Below are 5,806 nucleotides of genomic sequence, written 5' to 3'. Positions count from 1 at the left end.
TCAAAACAAGGCACCAAATAGATCACCGTTTCCTGCATGCTAGGGGTGGTGTCATCTTCTTCTGCCCACCCAAATATTTCCTTCCTGTTTCCAGCATTCTGGGATCACCAGATCAAGGTTGGGTTTACTGATCTGGACATTTTTTATCGCTTTTCAAATTTTTTACCTGTTGATAGCGGTGGTAGATTGAATTTGTTCCATTCTCCATCATTCTCTGCTGAGAGTTGAAACTGTGAAATGGATCTTTGGGCATTTTCATTTTTGCCAAAGTCCCCCTGCTGCAGATAACTAAACAAACAGAGTTACAGATGTGGTGTAGCTGGTGCTGGAAGGGACCATCCTGGTCCCCCTCTGTGAAATCAAATGACTTTCAAGTGTTTTCTTATCTCCAGAATCACAGTGCCAATTTTGACCCATATCGAAAAATATGTTGTTCAAGGCAAGATTGGGAACTCTTCCTAGTTCTGGCCGCTGACCATTAGTAACATTTATTCAGTGCCTGATACACACTGCATGGCACTCCTGTGTCCAATCCCCTATCTTCACAGCAACCCTGTGAATGTGGTGATGTTATTGTCTCATTTTATTGAATGAAAAATTGAGGCTTAGGGCATCAAGTTAAGCCATCATTTGGAACACCAGCGTCCCAAATCAGAGTGCCAGTTCAAGTCCCAGCTTCTCCACTTCCAATCCAGTCCCCTGCTAAATCACCTAGGAAGGCAGCAGAATGTGGCCCAAGTACTTGGGGCCCTTCCACTCATATGGGAGACCCAGGTGGAGCTCCAGGCTCCTGGCTTCAGCCTGGCCTAGGCCTGACCATTGTGGCCATTTGGGGAGTGAACTGGCAGATGGAAGACCTCTTTCTCTTTCTGTCTTTCCCTGTCTCTTTCTGAAACTCTGCCTTTTAAATAAAATAAATCTTAAAAAAAAAACCTGGAGCTTATAATTATTGTTACTTAACCTTATTTGTCAGAGCACACCCTTATTACTTAGAGACAAGAAAATCCATTTTTTGTGTGTGTGATGGGCAGAGTTGGGGCAGGGGTCTGTGTTGTGCACTTCAAAAAATGTTGGCACCAACCCTGGCCTCTGGCTGGGAAGGTGGCCAGTCCTGGCACGCAGGAGAATGGGTGCAAGGTTTGATGGATTTGCTGAGAGATGTGGAGGCTGTGTTTCTGTTGTGTCTCAAGTCTTGCATGTAAACATGCAGAAGCATTGAGAAACGTCATCCTTCTCAAAGCATTATAGCACCGCCTGAGTACCATGAGTAAAACGACTATCAGTGAAATCCAACAAAAGGACTTGGCTGAAGGACTAAGTATGAACAGCTTGCTTCTATCTGGTATGGTGCTGCTAGTGCCTGAACCCTGGCCATCATCCACATGCATTCGTCACACTTAACCAAAATCCCACAAATGCGTGACATTCAGCTACATGCTCCAAGGAACAGCTTTTCTCTCTCCATAGCAGACTCTGAGCTGTGTGCACTGCATTTGGAATAAACAGGCAACACAATGTTTCTTGGTAACTGGGCTAACGATACTGTCTCCTTAGTAATGTGCATGGTTTAAATGAATGGCGTTTTGGACTTTGCCGATGCTTTAGCATTTAATTGGTCTACTTTTGTGGTGGATTTTTCCATAGCACAGGTTATGCCTTTGTAGGGTTCAGGTCTGAGGAAATCGCCAAGATAGTCCCGGAAACAACAACAAGCTGCCTTCACAGAGAGAGACTCCTGATGTGGAAGTGTCCTTCGCTCACCTGAGGGGCTGCCTGGTCATGGTGGGGGCGGGTGTGTGACCATTACAGAAAAGACAGCCACCTGGACCTCCTACTTTATCTCTGGGAATATTCCAGAAAGTCTTAAGAAACCAAAGATTGGGGCTGGCGCAGTGGCTGCCTGTGGCACCAGCATCCCATTTGGGTGCCGGTGCTAGTCCTGGCTTCTCCTCTTCCAATCCAGCCCTCTGCTATTGCCTGGGAAAGCAGTGGAAAATGGCTCAAGTTCTTGGGCCCCTGCACCCGTATGGGAGACCAGAAGAAGCTCCTGGATCCTGGCTTCAGATCGGCACAGCTCCAGCCATTGCAGCCATTTGGGGAGTGAACCAACGGACGGAAGACCTTTCTCTCCGTCTCTCCCTCTCACTGTCTGTAACTCTACCTCTCAAATAAATAAATAAAATCTTTTTAAAAAAATTAAAAAGAAACCAAAGATTTAGGCCATTTTCCAGGCTTATTGGGTACCTTTTATTTTATTTATTATTTATTTATTTAAAGGCAGAGAGAGCACAAGAGATCATCCATCTGTTGGTTCATTCTTCACATGCCCACAACAGCTGGGGCTAAGCCAGGCCAAAGCCAGGAGGCAAGAACTCCATCGGGGTCTCTCACATTGGCGGCAGGGACTCAACTACTTGAGCCATTGCCTGCTGCCTCCCAGGGTCCGCATTAGCAAGAAGCTGGAATCTGGAATGGAGCCAGGACTCAAACCCAGGCACCATGTATGGGATGTGGGCTTCCCAGGTGGCGTCTTCACCACTGTGCCACACACCCACCCCCTAACTGGAATTTTTTAACTTTCCAGCATAAGGACAAGTGTTTACAGAGGTAGACGTAGATGGGTCACTTTGGGGGTCTGTGGGAACAGCAGGTACCCCATCCTTCCAGGCGGTGGAAGGCATCCCTGAGGAAGCATCACGTAAATTCAAACCTGAAGACAGAAAAGGAGTGGGCCAGGGGAAGGGGACAGCGGTGCAGGCTGAGGTCATTCCTGGCTGAGAAGACTGCAAGTGCCAGTGACAAGTGACTGACAGTGCTGGACTCTGGGGAATCTGAGGAGAAGTGGCAGAAGAAATAGGCTACATGGCATGCTGTTGGAGACTATGTAGGTCAGGAGGTTAGAATTGATTATGAAGGGGCTGGCATTGTGGCATAGTGAGTTAAGCATCCACCTGTGGTGCTAGCATCCCTTATGGGTGCAGGTTCAAGTCTTGGCTGCTCCAGTTCAGATCCAGCTCCCTGCTAATGGCCTGGAAAGGCACTGGAAGATGGCCCAAGTGCTTGGGCCCCTGGACCCACATGGGAGACCTGGAAGAAGCTTCTGTCTCCTGGCTTCAGATCAGCCCAGCTCTGGCCATTGTGGCCATTTGGAGAGTGGACCAGTGGATGGAAGACCTCTCTGTCTGTAACTCTGCCTCTCAAGTAAATAAATAAATCTTAAAAAAAAAAAAAAAAAGAATTGATGGTGAGGACAGCATGGAGTCCCCAGTGGGTTCTAGCTAGATATGATGTCACCACCCCTCTGTGGAGAGCTACGTGTGTGGCCTCCATGTGTCTGTGGTAGAGGTGGCCAGCCCAAGGCCACCAAGATCTGCCATGGCAGCTGACAGGATGGCCTGAGTAGCATCTGGATCCCAGTTCCCCTCATCATGAGACAGAAGCCCTAGAGCCTGGGTGACGTCATGGCTTCATTCCCACATTCAAAGACCAGCTGGGCAGGTGACCTAAAAGGTGTTGACCACACGCAGCGTGCTTGTGCTGCGTCTGGCTTGTGGAAGACAGCAGCGAGGGTTCTGAGCTGTGGAGTCTGGTGCTTCAAGCATGAGTCATCTGTCACTGCCGAAAGTTGGTCCCATCGTCTTGGTTACGACGTAAGAGATGGCACTGCAGATTCTAAACTGAACGTTGTAATTCCTACCACTGGCACGGAAACTCATTTTTCTTTCTGAAACATGGAAAGAAAGCAGTGAAAAGATGAGTCAACAAAGACTGACACAAAATAGAAGATTCGAGCAGCAATTTTTTAAAAAATCACCCAAGAAGATGACAGTTTAAGGAAGGCCCATGGTAAGTTTCCATCTGTAGGCAATACTCCTTCATCAATGAAGCATGGCTGCTGTTGGAGGAATGGAGAGAACTGGCCCTCCCCATCCACAATGCACACTTTCAAAAAGTTCAGGGAAATCTGTTCTATGAAACTGTGTGTGGGTTTGAATGTTTTGCATCGGCATAAATTTATTTCTTAATTCCATTTTTTCACAGCCTCACACACTCTGGACATAGAGTAGGCACCTGCCCAACGTGCCGTCCCTGCAAAGGGATCTGACGTCACCATCCATTAACTACTCACACGTTCACAAGGATAGAAGTTTACTCCTCATTTCTCTACCAAAGAGCAAGATGTAACCACACGGTCTGCAGTGACTCCTGCCAGGAAACCATTAGACTTCTGAATGATCGTGCTCCTTCAAAACCTGACAGAGGAGCAAGCAGATGAAAAAGCAAAAGACAAACTCCTGCCTTCGTCACCGTTCCCTGGGAGGAATTCGATCTTCTGCAGCCAGATGACTCACCCGAGACACATATCAGGGATGATGAAGTCCTGATGTGAGCACAGGGTGTGCCTGACGTGGCTCTCCAAGCTCGTGGAGCAGGGATGACCCAATAAGCTGGCTTCCGCGTGCTCTCACTCTTGGCAAGCAAGCCTCACTGGAGGTTTCTCAGGTTCTCAAGCCCAGCACATTTTTCCCTTCCATTCTTCTCTTAAAGAGTGATATCACTGAGATCACACCTACAGAGGGTGGTTATGTTGGAGAATGTCCCTGTGCTTAGGAGGTGTGTGTTAAAAGGTTCAGGGGGAAGTGGCATGCTGTCTGTAGCTGGTTTTCCAGTGGTTCCCATGCACTCACATGCATGCACACAGATGCACACACGATGCTGAATGTTAACAAATATTGGCTCTTGGTGAAGCAAAAATGGAAGTTCATTGTACTTTTTTCAAATTTTCTGTAGAATTGGAATTTTTCAGAATTAAATTTTCCGGGGGGTGGGTGGGGGTGGAGGAACCAAAGCACTTAAAATTTCAGCCCACAATTCCATGATTATCTCCATCCAATGGAGCTGGGCTTAGGGTCCATCCTCCTGTGTCTCCCTAGACCACCCATCTTCTAGAGTCTTCCATGGCTGCAACCTCTGAGAAATCAAAACACAGGTCGTGAGACAGAGTCTCCAATCCCATTAGGCTCTGGTCCCCTCTGCACCCCAGCTGGGGCTTCCTGGCTGTTTTAGCATGTTGTCCTAGTTTGGTTAGGGCCAACGGGTTCACGCCCGTGGGCACTGGCCTGGGACAGCAAGGCTAACAGCCCCATCTAGTGGTGGGACAGAAGCAGAAGGTGCCCCCTCCCAGGGGTCTGGTTTCTACCCACCCACCTGTGGCTCTCCCTGCCCTGGGTCCTCTCACCAGTGTGAGAGGGTCTGGAGGCAGACAGCAGGTAGCAGGTGTCCAGCAAATACCTGATGAATGCATGGACAATTGCATTCAAATGGAGATGAGAGACATACCATCACTATAGTTTTGAGTAAGCTAGTTAACATCTCAGGTTTTTTTATCTGAAAACTGGGACTAATAACAATATCTCAGGGGCTGTGCTGAGAAAGAGAGAGAGAGGAAGAGAGAGAGAGAGATCCCAGAACAGTAAACACAAGGCAAAAGGCAGCCATTCTTCAGCTGTGGTTGTCCTAAACTAAATGGAGGGGGGTCAGAGCAACCAGGCAGTCCCCCAGAGAAGTCATCTTATGCAAAATTTTTTGCAGGGTCCCTAGGGACAGAAGTCGGGAGGAGGTAGGTGGACAGCAAGGTGTCTGTGCTTTATTTTCCTTTTTATATTCATTTAGTTACTGATCTGAAAGGCAGACAGGAAGAGAGGGACAGAGACAGAGATTGATTCCATCTGCTGTTTCACTCCCTCAAATGCCTGTAACAGTTGGGGTTAGGCCAGGCTGAATCCAGGAGCCAAGAACTCCATTA

General features: G+C 48.0%; 1 long non-coding RNA gene across 1 annotated transcript; it reads right to left on the bottom strand.

Annotated features, from left to right (window-relative positions):
• Positions 1-1,581: 1,581 nt before the first annotated feature.
• Positions 1,582-4,341, bottom strand: LOC127491632 (uncharacterized). The gene is made up of 2 exons (XR_011387346.2): positions 4,130-4,341; positions 1,582-3,724 (listed from the first exon to the last, which is right to left on the bottom strand). It is a non-coding gene; the product is annotated as an uncharacterized LOC127491632 (long non-coding RNA).
• Positions 4,342-5,806: the final 1,465 nt, after the last annotated feature.

The sequence above is a fragment of the Oryctolagus cuniculus genome, chromosome 3, assembly GCF_051225735.1.
Source record: "Oryctolagus cuniculus isolate XC-2025 breed Fujian yellow rabbit chromosome 3, ASM5122573v1, whole genome shotgun sequence".
Classification (NCBI taxonomy): domain Eukaryota; kingdom Metazoa; phylum Chordata; class Mammalia; order Lagomorpha; family Leporidae; genus Oryctolagus; species Oryctolagus cuniculus.
Note: the sequence above shows the minus strand (reverse complement) of the source record. Positions and strands in the feature narration are given on the sequence as shown.